Source organism: Monodon monoceros, unplaced genomic scaffold (assembly GCF_005190385.1).
Source record: "Monodon monoceros isolate NGI ecotype Baffin Bay Population unplaced genomic scaffold, NGI_Narwhal_1 Super_Scaffold_7, whole genome shotgun sequence".
Classification (NCBI taxonomy): Eukaryota; Metazoa; Chordata; class Mammalia; order Artiodactyla; family Monodontidae; genus Monodon; species Monodon monoceros.
In genome coordinates this window covers 75,106,151-75,125,989 of record NW_021703784.1, presented here as the reverse complement: position 1 = coordinate 75,125,989, position 19,839 = coordinate 75,106,151, and the positions used below count along the sequence as shown (strand labels likewise).

The 19,839-nt window shown below is 35.2% G+C and overlaps 1 protein-coding gene across 2 annotated transcripts in view; it reads right to left on the bottom strand.

Annotated features, from left to right (window-relative positions):
* Nucleotides 1–19,839, bottom strand: part of LUZP2 (leucine zipper protein 2) — a 431,421-nt gene that overhangs the window by 183,014 nt on the left and 228,568 nt on the right. The window lies entirely within an intron of this gene.

The following is a 19,839-nucleotide window of genomic DNA, read 5'->3' as shown; positions in this document are numbered from 1 at the left end:
AAATAAAACGGCATCAATGTGGCAATAGGTGATTAGCAAAATGCCGAGGAGAAAGAGTAGATAAGATTCGGAGAGGGACTGACTGTGGAGAGAAAAGAAGGAAAAGACTCTTAGGTAGCATGGTGTAATGTATACTACAAACCACAACAAAAAGGATGAAAGTTGTTTTCCAAAATCCAGATGTTTAGGTTTACTGCAATTCAGGATTTCATGTGCATCTTTAAGATATGCATATGCCTAGGGAAAGCACCATCTATTCACTAGATTTTTCTCTGAGAATGCATGTCCCATTCCTTAATCTTTTCGTTAGGCAAAAATATATCATTTTGTTCCCTTTTGCTACCTGAAAAAAAGTTACCTTCATCCCTAATCCATGCAAACCCACAGTAATAATCTAATTTTACCTTTCCTTGTGTGACATTCAAATTGCTTTGCAGATGTTATCTCACCAATATTTACATTAGCCCTGTAAGCTGTGCCATGGAAAAACGTACCCCTATCTTTAAAGGGTAAAGAGAGATTAGTTGACTCATCTGGGGAGCTGGAAAATAACAGCTCACTCTCTGGAATCAGCTCATTTATGTGTAAGAGCAACTGGCAAATTGTTATTGATATTTCATGTGGCTTGAGTTGTTGGACTCTTTAGTTACTAGTAAACAATGAACTCAGGAGCAGGAGAGAAATTGAAGATGGCTTTTTTAAGACAGGCAGTTTTTTTTTTCTTAATTATTTGTAAGCTTTTCCACTGACCTGTGGACTCAATAAATAAGAATTTCAAGGTGATATTCAACATCAATGAAATATCCATAGGAATGTGGAGAGAAATGTTCACTATATAATACACCATCATCTTTTTACATCAAACATCATCTTGCAATCCATCCCAATAAAATAACATGAAAATATATTTTACAAATTTCTACCACTAAAGGAAGTTATAAGGGCAGGTCTGTCATACTCTTTATTATAGGCTGGTAGGCAACTCTGATAAAACACTGTAGCCCACTTTCCCAGTGAAGTAATTAATAAGTCCTGGGGAGAAATGGCAAATGATAGCTTTCTTTTCCTTGAATCACCCTTTTCTTTGTTGTTTGGTTGGTTTCCTGTTGTTTTTCAGGTTCTCATGCTCGCTCGAATTTCTTCCCATGGTTCTAGCTCTTCCTTCTCGGTTTCCTTGGCAAGTCTCTGCATTGCCTGACCTTAAAAACTTGAAGAACCCTCTTGGATCCCTTCTCTCTTTTATCTACACTCACTCCCTATGGATGATCTTACCTAATTCTAGAAGGACATGATGGTGGCTTGGGCCACAGTGGAGTGCCATACAAGGGAAGAATAAAAGGCTGCATACTGAGTATATTGTAAAGGTAGACCCAACAAGATTTCCAGAATGACAGACTATGGGGTACACATAAAAGAGAAACATCAAAGATGGCTCCATGATTTTTGGTTAAATAACAGAAAGGATTAAGTTGGCTAAGACTGTGAAGATGACAAGTCTGTCCTAAAAGGAATCAGGAAGTGAGTTGTGGATATGCTACGGTTGAGAGGTCTATTAGATATTAAAGGTTGATTAGTGCCTTAATTAGCATTCAATCAAAGAAGCAAAACCTATGGCGTTCAGACTTCATGAGAGCAAGTATATTGGCTATTCTGTTAAACAGTGTTTCGTAATTCAGGCACATGATAGTCATGGAATAATATTTGTTGAACTAAACGAAGAAGCACCAGTTTTATAATTAAATGAAATGGCTTAACATTTTTCAAATTATATTAACCACGTTTTATGGAATTCCATACACAAAGAATGACTCATATCTTGATGTACATCCTTAAAACAACTGTGTCTATTTTATCTTTTTGGTTGAATCATATGAAATTTTAAGTTATTTTTAACCTACAAAAATGGCAATTTCATATAGCTTTACTAATATGCTAACTACCACTCAGGGAAAATGCACAGAAATTTAGGTAAATCTATAAATAAAATTTATCTGTGTCGTGTGTTGTGTGTGTGTATGTATGTATGTGTGCTAATTAATTTTCTCCTTTGACTTCCTGAGGTTTACAAATATAGGTCCCAATTCTGAAATCTACAACCAAATGGATACCAGTAACTTCATAATAAGCAAAAATAAATTAACAAAAAAATAGGACTGTCAATGACCCAGAACACAACCCCATGTAAACTAGCTGTCCCTCTGCAGTTATATGCAGTTTAAATGCTGGCACTCAGTACTTTAGTGGGGAAAACAATCTGTGTGGACTCCACTGTGCTTTTGCAGCATTTAATAGCTATGTTCCCCAATGTAAAGAACGTAAAAAGAAACACTTAATACTTAAAATAGTGAGTCAAGTTCTCATTTTCACTCTTGTATTATATTTTTATAATTCATTTTTATATAGTGGTTGCCTGAGCAAATCCAACTACTTCACAGTGACAAACACACACACACACACACACACATATACAAAGACACACATGAGGAAAATTTTTAAATTTCTATTTTGTCCCTTCTCACAGAGGAAAATAAAGAAAAAAAAGTTATTTAAACCCCTCATTTTAGGAATGCTAATTCTCACATGTTCCTCCTCTATTATTCATTCCCTATCTACCTTAAGCATTGACTGTACTATTCTTATGCAGTCTATTTCTTCCACACACTTAAACATTCACAAATTAAGGGAAAATGATGAGGGAAGAAAATGTGTCCTTGGAATGTGAGGAGGCAGGTTCAGGTGAGATGCTGAAATGGGAACAGGAATGGGATGCTCAAAGAGTGAACAGCTGGAAAGGAAAACCAACTCACTGATCACCTGTGACATGTCAACCAGTTGCTAGTTTGCTTCCTTAGCAATTCTGCAAGTTAAGATTATCCCCTTCTGACTCCACATTTGAATAGCTTGAGGTTTATAAAATTTTCCAAGGCAACATGCGTTTTAAAAATTTATTCACTATTTGTTTGGTTTTATTTTTCATTTTGTCAAAAAATGATTTGAAACAGCTTTAGAATCATACATTTAATAAGTGATAGAGTTCACATGGAAACACAGCTCTCTTTGATATCAAACTTTTGTTCTGCCATCTAAACCATGCCATCCTTTCTTAATACGAAAACTTGCTAATGACCAGGTAATAGATTAAGGACTTGTATTTTCTGTTTCCGAAAGGACTGATTTCACCTGTTTGCCAAAATAAAATGAAATGACTATAAATCATTAAAACAATATCTCATCTCTACTTTAAGCCAGAGTAATTCTAAATTAAATAGTATCTCTAGGAAAACTTCATAAAGAAAATCATGAGTAAAGTCATCTTTTGGTTCTCTAGCCCATTGGCAGCTTGTTCAGTGGTCATTTCTATAACTCAGTACGTCAGGGTTCATTTTGTTTCTTTAATTTTATTGATGGAAATTTCTATACAGATCTGGTTCTGCACCCTTATATTTTTCAACTTATATGTATGTTTTCCAAATCTTGATTGTGGAGATGCTTTTCTTTTTTTTAATAAGAAGGAGGATTCCGTGTAAAACTATTTCTTTTTGTGTAGGCCTTTCTCAGCATATTTTTCAAATAGAGGGACTCCTTAAATGTAGAACATGACACTGAATGCTAACCGAACAAGTATATGTTCTTAGATGTAGTTGGCTATATTATAGCTGTTATTTTATATAATTGATTACTCTATATTGAAATACACACATATGGAATTTAAACAGAAAATCTTTTTCTTAATTTTAGAATTGATACCCAAGATTTGTTACATATGGCTGTTAAATATATCATGGGTTAAGGATTGTAGATATTCAAACTCTTGTTGAGTGGTAGAGGACATCTTATATAGTAAACACAGTTAAATTTTACATTGCAGACAGGTTTATTCCTGCACTATAGAGTAATTCTATATAAGAACTTTAATTAAATCAATGTATTAGATTTTTTTTAGCTCCACATCCTAAGGCTTATCTACACTAGATAATGTGACATTGGGCTTTTGAATTCAGAAGTTGGGTTTGAAACCTGCTTCTTCCATTCTATAGATTGGCAGAGAAAGAATTAAATTTTCTAAGCCTTATTTTATCAGATAATATCTACAGGAAAGGTTATGTGAGTATTGGAATTTGCCAACCTTTAGAACTGAGTACACTGCAAATTAGTCAGAAGCTTAAATAAATACAAGATAACATGTTAGTGACCTTCACAAAGGCATGAACTAAACATTATTGGCATTTATACTGTCTAAACCTCCTCCAAATTATTTGAACTAGTTGGGTTTGAGGACATGACAATAGCACCTGTATCATCTGTTTCCATGGTTAACTTTTTAATTTACAATTGGTGGTGATCACATAAGTGAAAGTGCTTTATAAAATCTAAGAGAATTCAAAAGATTCATTATTGTTTTGATTTCTATTGCTTGTATATGAAGTTCTGTTTCACAACTAACCTACAAAGTTGACAATGCAAAGTATAAGGTTCCTGCAAACTCACACTTCAAAATAATTAAGGAGGGGCTTCCCTGGTGGCGCAGTGGTTGGGAGTCCGCCTGCCGGTGCAGGGGACCCGGGTTCGTGCCCCGGTCCGGGGGGATCCCACATGCCGCGGAGCGGCTGGGCCCGTGAGCCATGGCCGCTGGGCCTGCGCGTCTCGAGCCTGTGCTCTGCGGCGGGAGAGGCCACAGCGGTGAGAGGCCCGCGTACCGCAAAAAAAAAAAAAAAAAAAAAAAAATAATTAAGGAGTGACTTGAATTCTATTTAATGACAGTGCTTTTATTTCTCTTCTGACCTCAGCTCCATTTTTTAGGGTAAACCCTGTAACCACTGGGCTCCATCATCTCCTGTCAATGTCAACGACCTGGACATCTTAATGGGCTATAACCAAGGAGTGACTTGGTGTGAAGTATCCAGATCACCTCTCTCCTCTTTCTGGTCTATGCTCTTTGAAGGGTAGTAAGTCAGTCTGTTTACACTACAATATGTTTAATAAAATTATCAATGAAATGTCTGTTTAATTTTTATTGTTTTATTATTAAGCCAACCCCTAGCCTTCAAACAACTCATATGTGATTCCATAGAAGACTGTATAAGGAGCCTATTTTATCAGAAGACCCTTCTGAGGGGAGGACTAAGTCTTGGGCAACTTCTTCTATATTCCTAAGTTTGTTTCAGGAAACAAAGGTAAAGAAATAAAAACTACTAAGGTAATTTAAATTGATTAAAAAAAAGAAAAAACATAAGAACATTGTCAACAGTGTTATAAATATCTTCTGACTACATAATTTGGATCCACATGTCTTTACCTCTTTTTATGTACAATGGAAATTTTGTTTTTAATGAACAAGTCACTATCAACATATTCCTCATTTGTAAAAAGCAGCAATTGGATTTGGTCAGTGAATTCCACACAGTACACTGATCTCGTACAATGTTCCAGTAATTTAAGTGTTGATGGTCTAAATAGTTTGAGATAATCTGCGTGATTTTGGTGATGTGCTGATAAACACATCTGGGTGTGACGAAGGCCGATTTCTGACATTTGCCAATTTCTGTGGTGTCAATATTTCCACAATACCCAATTTCAAGCTACCAACAGCTTAATAACTGACTCAAAAAATTCCTGAATATTTAACAATCAGCTCTCATCAAGTGATAAGAGCCAGCTCCAGCATATCATTGAATGGTCCTACGCTGAAGCTACACAAACAAAAATGATAGAAAAATAAAAGTCTTGGAGTATAACCAGCTTTTTCTCAAAGATTTTTGACCATTAAATACTCTTTATAAATTAGTATCAATGTAACTCATGTTTACAGATCATAATGTCAGCCTATCTGTATCTTCTCATCCAGGTCTTTCCATGCAAATCAATCCACCATCTGAATCCTACTACCCGTATTTCTTTGCTGGGGGGCTTTCTGCCAAGGCACCCTTTTCTTGCTTATGTTGCAAGAGATGAATATCATGGAACTGAAATCTCTAGAATAAGCCTCAGCCAATATCCAAGAGAAGTTTTACAATGTCCTCCAAAACTTTCTCTAGGACGATTACATTCCATCACTTATAATTGTCTACCTTCCCTTCTTGGTCTTACTTCTCCATCCCCTGCCACTGTTTCTGTCTAAAATACTTAGTTTTGGCTTTTTGTCTCAGGGTCCATTTCAGGAAAAATCCAGACTAAGACACACAGTTTAGAAAATGGTGGGCTAGAACATCTCCACGACCACTTCGGCTCTAATTTTCAAAGATTAAGATAACATCCAGAGATTTTTTTCTGAATCTTCAGACTACAAGCCTCAAGTCCCTTTTATCACTGTGCCTGGCCTATGTGGGTCACTTAATAAATATTTGCTGAGCTAGTTCTTTCTGAGAACAAAACCAAGAGATGTTGACAAAGGAAAGAGTATGAAGTCAGGAGGTGCTTCCTAAAACCTTCCTATCTTTGGGGGACTAACTAGAAATTTAGGCTTTCTCTGAATAGCCTGTGTACCCATGGCCTCCTCACTTTGCCAATACTTACCCAGCTTCTTTGTCTCTTCTTTCGCACCTGCCTTGTGTGTGCTTCAATATCTCACTATTTTTCTCCAACCTCTTGATAGTTTCAAATACTCAGTGATTAAGAAATACTCGTTCCTCATAAATCCTTCCAATTCACCTTGAATACTTATAGGAAAAGATTTTTATACATCCTATTATAATGTCACTTACTGAGACATTGCTAGACACTTGTATACATTATTTAATTTAGCACTTACAAATACAATTTGGAGTAAATATTATTAAACCCATTTTGTAAATGAGTAAACAGGCTCAGAGAAGTTAAGTCATTTTCCAAACTTGGGACAGTTATTAAATGGCAGAACTAGGTATTCTTCCTAGGCTCTTTTCATTAGATCACGCCCTTTCTTACATTTAAAAAATAACAGAGTTAAGAAAATTTTGTGTATATCCCAGGATTCAGGTAATAATAGTCTAGTATGGGATATACAAACATCCAAAGTAGCATTTTTTCTTTCTCCTTTGTGAAACAATATAGACTCGTCCCAGAACATCTCTTTCATTAGCTGTGTTACCCTGGACCACATGCTAAGCCTCATTTATTAAATAATAATAATAATCATCATTATAATAATAATGACATGTATTCCACAAAATTGTTGTAGCAGTTAAATTAACATGTCAAGAATGTTTAACACAGTTGAGAGAGACCTTCAAGATGGTGGAAGAGTAAGACGTGGAGATCACCTTCCTCCCCACATATACATCAGAAATAATCTACATGTGGAACAACTCCTACAGAACACCTACTGAACGCTGGCAGAAGACCTCAGACCTCCCAAAAGGCAAGAAACTCCCCATGTAACTGGGTAGGGCAAAAGAAAAAACAGAGACAAAAGAATAGGGACAGCCCCTCTGGGAGGGAGCTGTGAAGGATCATGGCAAAGTCAATTGGAAATCTTCTGGAAAGAATTCAGCATTCTAGATGCTATTAAGAACATTTGTGATTCACAGGAAAAGCTCTAAATATCAACATTAACAGGACTTTGGAAGAAGCTGATTCCAATCCTCATGAATGACTTTGAGCAGTTCAAGTCTTCAGTGGAAGAAGTAACTGCAGATGTGGTGGAATAGCTAGGAGAACTAGAATTAGAAGTGAAGCATGAAGGTATGATTGCACTGCTACAATCTCATGATAAACTTTAATGCATGAAGAGTTGCTTCTCATGGATGACAAAGAAGGTGGTTTCTTGAGATGGAATCTACTCCTGATGAATATGCTATGAAGATTATTGAAATGACAACAAAGGATTTAGAGTATTACATAAACATCATTGATAAATCAGCAGCAGGCTTTGAGGGGACTGACTCCAATTTTGAAAGAAGTTCTACTGTGGGTAAAATGCTATCAAACAGCATTGCATTTACAGAGAGGTCGTTCATGAAAGGAAGAGTCAATCAATGTGGCAAACATCATTGTGGTCTTATTTTAAGAAACTGCCACAGCCACTTCAGCCTTCAACAACCATCACCACGATCATTCAGCAGCCATCAACATCGAGGCAAGACCCTCCACCAGCAAAAAAGATCATACCCCGCTTAAGGCTCAGATGATGTTTTTAGCACTTTTTAGCAATACAGCATTTTAAAATTAAGGTGTGTACATTGTTCTTTTTTAGCTGTAAGTCTATTGCACAGTTAATAGATATAACTTTTATATACACTGGGAAACCAAAAATTTCATGTGACTCTATTGTGAAATTCACTTTATTGCAGTGTTCTGGAACAGAATGTGCAGTAACTCCGAGGTCTGACTGTACAGGTTTTATTACTATTACATCATTTTATTGTGTTTTGAGACCCATACAAGACTAAAATTTGGAAAAATCAAGGCTTGGAAAATCTTACTGATTTTATTTCCTCCCTGCTGAGTACAGTGCCCAGAACCAAAGTGTGTAATAAATAATGGTTTAAGATAAAACAGATGACTATTTAACCATCACCTATAAAATGGATCACGTGGGTGAATGGAATTCTTGCTAGAGCTTCAGTTCAGTTTCAAAATTAATAGGAGAAAATGGAATCTGCCATCATATGATACACTTAAGAAATTATTGCTAATAATAACCTGGAGACTTGCCTCATCCAATCCCTACCGTCTTAGCTTTCTGAGGCCACTGTAAGAAATTACCAGAAATTGGGTGACTTAAAACACGAGAAATTCATTGTCTATCAGTTCTGGGAGCCAGAAGTCACCAGGCTGAAATCCTGCTTTCAGCAGGGCTGAGCTCTCTCCAGAGGCCCTAGGAGAGAACTTGTTCCTTGTCCCTCCCAGTCAACTCATGGCTGTAGGCAACCATTGGCTTGTGGCTGCATCTTTCCCATCTTCAAGGCCAGCATATTCAAATATCTCCCTGCTCTGTCTTTGTACTGCCTCCTCCTCTCAGTGTGTGTCAAATAAGGGCAACTGTGATTGCATTTAGGGTCCACGAGGATAATTCAGGATAATTTCAGTATCTCAAAATTCTTAATCACATATGCAAAGACACTTTTTCATTATAAGGTGAAATAGGTACAGGTTCCAGGAACTGGGACCTGCTATGTTTGGGCCATTTTTCAGCCTATTATGTATATTTTCCATGTAATAACTCATTAAAAAATATACCATGAGTAATGTTTATTTTGTGAGAGCCATATATTAAGAGATAACATTTATTAGGAAGAACAAGGAAGGACACAGTTACAGCTGTTCTCATAACTATTATCTCCTTGGACCATCATAACAACTGTGGGAGTGGATGTGAGTGTTTCTACTTATATGATGATAACATCTAAGTATCACAGATAGTAAGTGTCAAAGATATGATTTGAAGCTGGTGTGTTTTAGTACCACTAACTTTTTTAGTACCGTGACACCTATTTTTGTCCTAAGCACTGGTCTTTTCTACACCTCTGAGGGGGAAAAATAGTTTATAATTGCCTAAGTAATTGTCTCAAAATATTTCCAACATTCTGTGAACTTGTACACTCACTAGAAATAAACCTTAAAATAATGATTTTCTAAACCAACTTTCTTTAAAGTTACATTTTACCACTAAAAATATAGGTTAAATGATGAAAACATTTTTTAAAAAATTCTTGCTTGATGGTCTGATAACTATGCATTTTACATTTATTTATGACATGTACTAGAGAGCTGCTTACTTTGGTGGTCAATATTTTTAAACACTCCTAGAATAAAAAGCTCTAAGTAAATCCAAACACAATTTACAGCTATTTAGGGATTTGTTTGAAATACTAATGACCATCTTCTTGGAATTTATCCTGTGTATAGTACTTAGATATTAACTAACAGCTTATGAGTTACTGTTTCTACAGATTAAGAATTTATAAACTTTGGAGTTTAAGGAATCAAGGGGATCATTTCATGTAAAACCCTTATTTTACCAATGACACACATAAAAGTAGTGACTTCTCCAAGGTGACAAAATCACCAGATGCTGGTAAAAACTCCACTCTCTCAATAATCAGCCCAAGTCAAGTTACTTTTCTCATGCTTTCTTCCTCTCTCACTTCTTTCTTTCTTCCCTTTCTTTTTCCTTTTTTTTTTTTTTTTGTGGTTTTCTTCTTTCATGCTTTTATTCTTTCATTGCAGCATGTGAGGGAACCAAAAGTACAATACCCTGCCTTCCAGCTCCATATGAAAAAACTTGGGATAGCAAGCTTTAGCAGCTTCTAAACAATATGAGGTTTTCTGATTCTCTAGGACTTTCAAAGTCATTTCAAGTTGGTTTAAGGAATAACTCTCATAAGTTTGGGGACTCATTACTATGAATTATGGACAGTGGCCTATCCCATACAACTTACATAAATATAACCTGGTGAAGCAATATTTATTATTCACTCAACAAATATTTATCAAGTTCTTACTATTTTCCAGAAAGGATACAATAATAAATAAATATAAATAAATAAACAAAATAATTTAAAAAGTAAATATAACTTTTCTGTTTTTATATCTTTAAAAAACAAATACGTATACGGTAAATAATACTCTGTACACTTAAAATTTTGTTAATAGGGTGAACTACATGTTGTATGTTTGTGTGTTATTTTTAATAGACTTCATTTTTAGAGCAGTTAAATAGCAAAGTTGAGAGGAAAGTACATAGATTTCCCATATTCCACCTACCCCAACTCAGCCATAGCTTCTACCATATTAAGTCCCCCACTAGAGTGGTACATTTGTTACAAGGTTCACTCTTGGTGTTGTACATTCTAATAGTTTGGACAAATGTATAATGACATGTATCACAATTATAGTAGCACACAGAGTAGTTTCATATGCGTAAAATTTTTCTTTGTTCTGTCTACTTATCTATCCCGCTCTTCTATCCTTTGACAACCACTTATCTTTTTTTTTTGGCCGTGCATGCAACATGCGGGATCTTAGTTCCCCAACCAGGGATCAAACTTGTGCCCCCTGCATTGTGGGTGTGGAGTCTTAACTGCTGAACCGCCAGTGAAGTCCCCCAAAACCACTTGCCTTTTTATTGTCTCCATAGTTTTGTCTTTTCCAGAATGTCATACAGCTGGAGTCACACAGCATGTAGACATTTCAAATTGGTTTCTTTAATTTAGTTAAGTTTCCTCTACGTCTTTTCGTGGCTTGATAGCTCATTTCCTTTTAGTGTTGAATAATATTCCATTGTCTGGATTATCACAGTTTATTTATCTATTAACCTACTGAAAGAAGGTTGCTTCAAGGTTTTGGCAATTAATGTACAAAGCTATTACAAACAGAGAAGATCATTTACCTAATGCTATATGACTAAAGCTTCCCTAGGTCTTTTTTTTTTTTTTCCGGTACGCAGGCCTCTCACTGTTGTGGCCTCTCCTGCTGCGGAGCACAGGCTCTGGACACGCAGGCTCAGGGCCATGGCTCACGGGCCCAGCTGCTCCGCGGCATGTGGGATCTTCCCGGACCGGAGCACGAACCCGTGTCCCCTGCATTGGCAGGCAGACTCTCAACCGCTGCGCCACCAGGGAAGCCCTCCCTAGGTCATTTTTACTAAGAATTTGAATGTAGCAATAAATATAAAATGAGAGAAGTAAAGATCCTTAATATGTTTGGAATGAGGGTGAAATTATATGCAAGGGAGCATTACTAACAAAGATATGGTGATGCAAATACATCATGCATGACTTGGGACTTGAAATGATTAAAGTATTACTTACTGCTCTGATCTGAGGGTTAGAAAATGGGTGAGGCTAAGAGGGAGTAATAGAAGTGTTTGATGGGTTTCTTTATATATTTTATGTTATTGGTCCAATATCTAGGCAATCTTTTGCAATGAACCTTTCTTTCCTGTAGCAAATTCATCCAAGTTTTGAGTCGTGTTGCTCTCATCTAACAAAAGGATAGAAATGTGACTCAGACTTGGCCAAAATGCTCTACTCCCCTGCCCATGATGATTAACTCAGGCATCCAAACAATATAGGCTCTTTCCTGGGATTTTTCTGCTCATGTAATCTGAAAAAATGGTCTCACTTGGCTATTATTTCTAAGCGGGTAGAATATTAATCAGACAGTTCTTGGACTTCTTGTCTACCATGTGGAGAGAGACACTATGAGAGATGGAATGAGACTGTTCAGTAGTTAGAGAGAGTCCTGTCTTACCTTGGTATTTATATTTAAATGAAATATGGAGTTTTAGTGTATTTGTTTGTTTGTTTAAGACCATTTTCTAAGCAAATAGTTTTCCATAGTATTGCTTATTGATGAACAAATTTTACCTCAGAACCCAATGACAATAATAACTATGATGATGATAATAGTTTCCATTTGTTACAAGCTAACTGTCTAAACATATGCTAAATGTCTTTCACACATTGTTTTCTCATTTATTAAATTAACCATATTCTGAGGTGCTTAAAACTTATAAAATATTGTTTATAGAAGACGCAAAATTAAGAAATCAAACTTTCCCCTTTACCTGAAGCATGACAGAGAATACTAGACATTCCTCTATCACAGAACAGAAATAGTGATCCAGATGCAGCCAGGGGCTAAAGACACAATTTCAATGGAAAACTATTCCTAAAATTGTGTACAATGTCAGCATCTATCCAACATTCTCAATCAGGAAATTAGAACTTGGTGGAATTAATTGATTGTAACATTAAATAAAATGAGATTTTTGGTAGACCATAATCTCCCATAAGACAGCAGTCCTGGTTTACTTCAGAAACACTGAGTAAAAATTCTATGTCCTTGCAAACTAGAAAGTTTACTGATGTAATTGTATCTGATAGTGGTAATTTTCAGATTTATTTTTCTGTTTATTACTCTTTGGCTGTGTCAATCTGTTTGGCTGTTCCAACCCACTTTTGTAACACATACTTACAGCATTACTTACTCTTTGCAAGTCAACTGGCCTGAAATTGGATTCAGCTATAAGCATCAAAATTAACTACTTTCTTCACAGCAATAAACATCTAACAATCTTTTTTCACCTACAAGGAAACTTTTGAAGTATTCACTTTTTTTAATGTTTGCTTTCTTGATTATGAATAAATAGCCATAAGTTCTAATCACTTCATTCCTTTCAAAACCCACCCCTTCAATGACACATTTCAGTGGCCACCACACCTGAGTAGGTTATTGCCTTCATCGGCCCCTTTACAATATGTTATTGTAAAATGCTTATTTCAACCTGTTTTTATTGTAGATATTTTGCGCAAATTGTGTGATTATTATTGTATCATAACATATTATATGGCAAAATATGTTACTTGTTATACAATATTAAATTCTGCTCCTTACACCCTTCATGATCAGAGATTGTTTTGTGTTCATTGAAATTTATAATATTTATATATCTCAGGAACTAGCAAAATGTTGAGATAATTTTGGGAATTAAGTTATATGTTTATTACAAATGAATATATAAACAAACCTTATATATGCATCTAAATAAGGAGTATTAAAGTACTTCCATAGACAGATTTATATCTAATAAAAGTCTTTCCTCTTTCCCCATTGAAACATTGGCTAAGGCTTATACCTAATAAAATGTTCTCTCTTTGCCTGTTTAGAAAAAAAATTGCCTAAGCTGTTTATCTGGAATATACAAAATGGCATTTGAATAGTATCACCCTAAAATTCACGTCTACCTGGAACCTTAAGTTGTGCCCCTATTAATAAAGTGTTTTTTGCACATGTAATTAAGCTAAAATCAGGTTATACTGGATTAGGGTGGGTCCTAAATCCCATAAGAGGTGTCCATAAAGAAGAGTAGAAAACAAAGAGATACATAGAGAAGGCCATAGGAAGACAAGGCAGAGATTCTTGACAAGCCAAAGAATGTCAAGGATTGCCAGGAGGCGCTAGAAAGTAGGAAGAGGCAAAGCAGGATTATTCTCTAGAACCTTCAGAGGGAGCATGGTCCTGTGACATTTTTTTGATTTTAGACTTCTGTCCTTCAGAATGGTGAGAGAGTACACTCTTATTGTTTTAAGCCACCCAGCTTGTGTTACTTTATTACAGTAGCCCTAGGACCTAGTACAAATGGGTTATAATAAACTTTAGATAATGGATACACAATTAACCAAAATAACCAGTTGGCCAAAATTTCTCAGAAATCATCATTTTAAAAGATAAACCAGAAGGAATAAAGTAAGAAAGTTGTGATGGAATTATCTGAAAACATCTCAAGCATGTCCTGGACTCAGTACATATTCAACTCAAACTCTCACAAAGGTTCATCTGCAGGCACCATTTCAGAATGATGGCCCTGGAGCACTCTGTCACATTATGAAATATCCCATCATCTTCACTTGAGTGTCCTTATTGAGGCAAGAAGATGGAATAATTTATTTTACAGAGACTTACAGCCACAAGAATTGAACGAAAATGGGTTTTCTTAAAATTTACTAGAATTTTATCTAGATCAGAGGTTATTGACTTTATTATTTTTTTGTTTCAGTCATGGACTCTCCCTGAAAATCTACATCCTCACCTTTGAAAAATACACATATGCATCTATATATTTTTTTCTGTCATCTTAATAATTTCCAGATGGTCAGAGATTCTCTGATATCTTGCTGGGTCTCTAACTATCCCTGTTGTAGAGAACAGCAAATTAGGGAAACCAGCTTCAATCTCCAAATTTGGACACGGTGTCCAATGTTTATTTAATTTATTGAAGTCACTGGTGCTAAGAACGGACTTAAATATGGCTTTCATTTATCTTCACTGTACACAGAGTCCCGGCCCTGTGTTTTTTTGTGTGTGTAAAAAAATCTGAATTATAATATTTTAGTAAAGGTAGGATTCTAACTTTGAAGAGTCAGCATCTAGTTGAGGAAATAGTTCATACAAAAGCAAAGCTAAAATCACATGTTAAAGGACAGGCAAGAGGCCATGTATACACACAAGATATTGTAATATACACACATGCACAACTGGATACTCTATCAGTGTTAGAGCACGTCTCTCAACCACTCAGAGCCCTTCAGTGATGACATAACATATACTAAAGCTGGTTACCACACTCTAACCCTTTTTTTTTAAAGAAAAGTTGTTAATACACTAGCTACCAAATTTTGGAACATTGTTTCCACGATGTGAAAGTTTTTCATAATGTTAAACCCGTATTCCCAAGGAAAAATGAAAGCAAACAAATTAGAAATAAAACAAATCCTTTTTGTTTCTAAAGTGCATTGCAGCTCTAGGGCAGACATGACTTAGACTTTGCTAATCAGATATGATCCCTTCAAAATGCAGATACAGCAATTACTTACATGGGAAAACAGGCTAGATGTTATCCATGGTCTGGCACAAGGGATATGGCTATGTGATACCGGAGCTCCCTGTGATGGGAAGATAAAGGTGGCTGGCAGCTTCCTGATCTTGGCAGAGGTAGCCCTGCCTTGAGACAAACAGCTCTGGGGTTTGTTTGTGGAGTTGTTCCTAAGCTCAGCCTACAAAATGCGTATGCACCTCTCCTAACATTTTGTTGAGTCCTCTAAATGGCTTAATAAGTCATTTTCTTCTTATCAGAGGTTGCTTTTTGTCACAACTGGCACATTGCCCCTAAAGACCCATGTTTTATTCCTCATATACCTGGATATGTGTCAATGATTATTTGGAACCCAAACCCACAGATTGGCCAGTGACTTGACCTGTAGCAAGACTTTCCCCCCAGGCACTTATAACAACAGCAATAAAACAAAACATTAAAGAAGATTAAATTGCATATTAGTAGGAGATAGAGAAGGCAGATTAGTATTTCAAAGTTGGGTTAAACTATACGAGCCATGCGAAAAATAGATGAGCTAAGTAACTGAGAGACTAGAAAGAAAAGACAATGGAGCCATGAAATAGTGAGAGGGAAAACCTGCTATGGAGAGTAGTTTTGACAAATTTCTGATTTCTATCACTGGCAGAGTAAGGCCCACTTTTATGGTTCCTGACTTTATTATTACCATTCTAGAAATGTGATTTCTTATTTTTTCCTTACCTCGAACTATCTTGAATGAGTCTCGGGCAAATAATCAATCATAAGAATCTATACTAAAACAAACCATCACAGAAGATATTTGGGGTGGGGGTACTTCCCCAACTTGCCTGTCTTCCTCCTTCCCTCCCTTCCTTCCTTTATTTCCTTCTTTCTTTCCTTCCTTCCCTTCTTTCTTTTCTTCCTCCCTTCCTTCCTTTCTTCTTTTCTTTTTCCCTCTCTCTCTTCCTTTCACTTTTCTTCCCTTCCCTTTGTTATCTCTATGTACTCACTAATTTAATATAGACTATGTTTTAATACTAATCTAATTCAAATATTTGTAGCTATGTACTCCTTTGAAAAGTCCTGAACATTATCAAACTCTCACATTTCATTAAGGAGTTTCAAACTAATCAGAGATGCTTGTCTCAATGCCTAATTTATCTAATATTTCAATACCTATGTATTATCATACTTATCCCTTCCTTATATCTGGAACCACTATAGAGAAACTTATTTTATCCTAGGGGAAACAGTGGATAAAATTAAAGAAAATTAGAAATGACAATAGAGAGAGGGTGTTTTAAAAGTGCGAAGTCAAAGAGAATTCTAAGCTTTGGAGTCAATAAGATTGTCTATATCACATGATGATGCAGTTATGGAAGTCAGAGAAGAAAGGCTAAGTGTTTTTGTTTCTTTGTTTTGCTTTCTGGTACAACTTTTTACATTTGTTGTAACCATACAATATCCAAATGCAAAATAAGTAATTGAATGCATAAAACGGATTACATAAGAGACATCAGAATTAGAGACAGATTAAGAAGTTACTAAAAAAAATGGTGAGATAGCTACTATAAATCAATTTTTGCACTGTGAGAAATCTCATATTCTGCAAATGTGTACACTAAAAATACAGGATGTATGAGAAAACTGTGATTGAGGAAGACCACTTACTGTGTAATTTTGTGATAATATTAACAAAATAATGACAATAGTAATAAAAATACAACCACAGTTTAATATTTTCTAGCATTTATCCCCCAAATCATACTCAATCCTTTGCACAGTCTTACACTTAGAATTTACTGTTTTCTCTTTTGAGATGTAGACCCTACAGGGAATTGACTTCTAATAAAGTAGATTATCAGAATTAATTTCTGATACATATTTTTCACTAATCTCTTATTTTAATACTGGGGAATGCCTTAGAGTCTTCTATATTCACAGTTTAGTCAGATATCTTGGGGCAGTAAGAAACATTTTTTAAAATGTTTTGAAGGCACTAAAACACCACTACATGCACTAAAGGGAGGTCCTTTTGCATATTTTCTTTTGTCTTTGTATGATAAAAATTTTCTCTAAAATTTGACAAGGCTTTCCCGATTGCTTCAAACCTCAACATGTTGGGAAAAATTACATATAAACCAACACAATTTTTCAAACTTTACTGACATCATTTCATCATTTATTAATTGCTAATAAGGTGATTTGGTACAAAGAAATACACACTGTGGCAGAATAGATTTGGCTTGCATGTTCCATGAAAGAGGATATAAGCAGAAAAGCATAAGGCCTAGACCTGAAATTTGGACCCCTAAATCTCAATAAAGCTTCTGTGAGTAAAAGCAATCCCAGACACAGGTTAAATGTGATGTCCATGTGAAGACATAGATACCCATAGAGACAGATAAAATAAAGGAGCTTGAAATACTGTGATTAACTCATAGCTATACTCTTTTCAGTCTCACTCTTAACTTTCTTGGTTTAAAAAAAAAAAATCTATTTCTTTTTCTCTTGCATTCTCACTTTGCTATCCATATTCTCCAAATATTCTCCGATGTTCTTTCCCAGTTATGAACACAGTCTTTGAATCACGGGGTCCCATGTATTCCATTCCAGATATGACTGCCTGGATGGAAAAATCAAAATGCTTTCTGCCCTACACAGCATTTGCCTAAAAATAAAATCTAAATATTTTCCCTCTCCAAGGGATGAGGTAAATCTTAAAAACTAAATGCTTAGCTTCTAACATAAAAGTGCCTTTTAAGATATTTACCTTCACATATGAAAAAAATACCGATCATTCTTTAATAACTTTTCAAAAGTCCCTTCTTAAATTGGGACTTCCCCAATATCCTCACTCAGAAGTCATTCAGGAAATTTTGATCTTCTCCCAGAAATCTCTTTTATACCTGTATGATCTCCCTCACCTCTCTGTATTTTGTTTAGTCAATTTGCCTTTTTATTTTATTACTCCTGAACAAAAATCTTTCAGGTAGTGTCCATATAATTTTACTGTGCAGAGTATGGGCCAAGTATTTTGTTTAACCTCTACATACTGATTATTTGTCAAAATAACAAATCTAAAATTTCAATGAATTAATAAAAAGAAGTCAAATTAAAAGGATTCAGTTGATAATATATGTTCACCATTAGGTTTTGTTAGAGAAGTCAAAGACTTTTCTGGTTATCAAGTATCATCTTGCAGATTTTCAATATGATGAAAGTAAATAGTAGCAAATTTAATTACAAAGCTTACATTTGGCAGCCATTACTTCTGAAGAGTTGTATTGCTTTTTTAATTATACTAGCCTATACACTTAGAAAATTAATATTAAACTTAAAAAATGATCCCATGGAAGGAAATAAAATATTTTGTTAATCCTCATAGGTACCTGATATGAATAATTTATAGTTTGGTTTTAAAAGAGCTTCCTCCTTAAATTCTAGATTTTTAAAAAATTATGTAAGATGAAAAATTAACTGATAATACATACACAGAGATATAAATTAGCCCATAATCCTCTCATTCTTATACAACGGGGTTCATGTTGTTGTTGTTGTGTGCGTGTGTGTGTGCATGGATGTGTGTGTACACGTCTAAATGTACTTTCTTTCCTATTTTAATACTGGCTTTAACATTGTTTTAAACATTCTCTTTGTCTTAAATGATCCATGGAAAGTTTTAGACTTGAGTAATCGGGCCCTCTCTGAGCCCCAGAGAACAAGAAATTATCTAGTACAACCAGTATTTCGGTAACTCTAGTTTACTGACATTTTCCACCATAAACAGTAAATCCAAGATTTAGGCCTCAGGGAAAACATTATCAAGTCCATCTCATTAGACTTTCTTAAGAAGACTCAGAAGAAAAAAATCATTAGAAAGAAATGAAAATACAATAGAATCATAAGCAAGACACTTAAAACTTTTCTTGTTTTCCTTTTTTCTATACATCATTTTGCACATTTGATAAACCATTTTAATGTCATGATCAGAGTACAAATGCTGAATCTTGATACCAAGGCATTTGTATAGTCTATTTTTTAACCTGGGCATCAAGGTGGAAATGATATAGGAATAATGTAGCTCATCTGTATTTGAAATGTCTCAAAAAATTGGAGGAAGGAAGGGAGGGAGGGAGGGAGGGGGGAAGGAAGGGGAATAAAGGAGACTAGAAATGGCTAAAGCAGTTGATTTGGGATTTAAAATCCACCTTAGTGGGATTGATAAAAGAAGATATATCTTTAATTAATCATGGTTTAATAGTTCTAAATAACTAATTTCATTCAAGGAAAAAAAAGAAATAAAAAGGTGGAAATACAAATATGATGGAGAAATTTTAGAAAATAAAGTAGTTATGTAACAGGGTAGACAAAAAGTCAAAAGGAGGAAAAGTCATACAGCATTTTATAGGATCCTTACATTTTAAAGGTTGTAAGGAAAGCAGTTACAGCTTATTTATTTCAAATCTACATCACTCCAAGATTACCTCACATAAATTTTTCATTCTAGATTGACTTTTCCTAACATAAGGTCCATTTCTAACTAGCTCTCTTCTTCAGTGCCT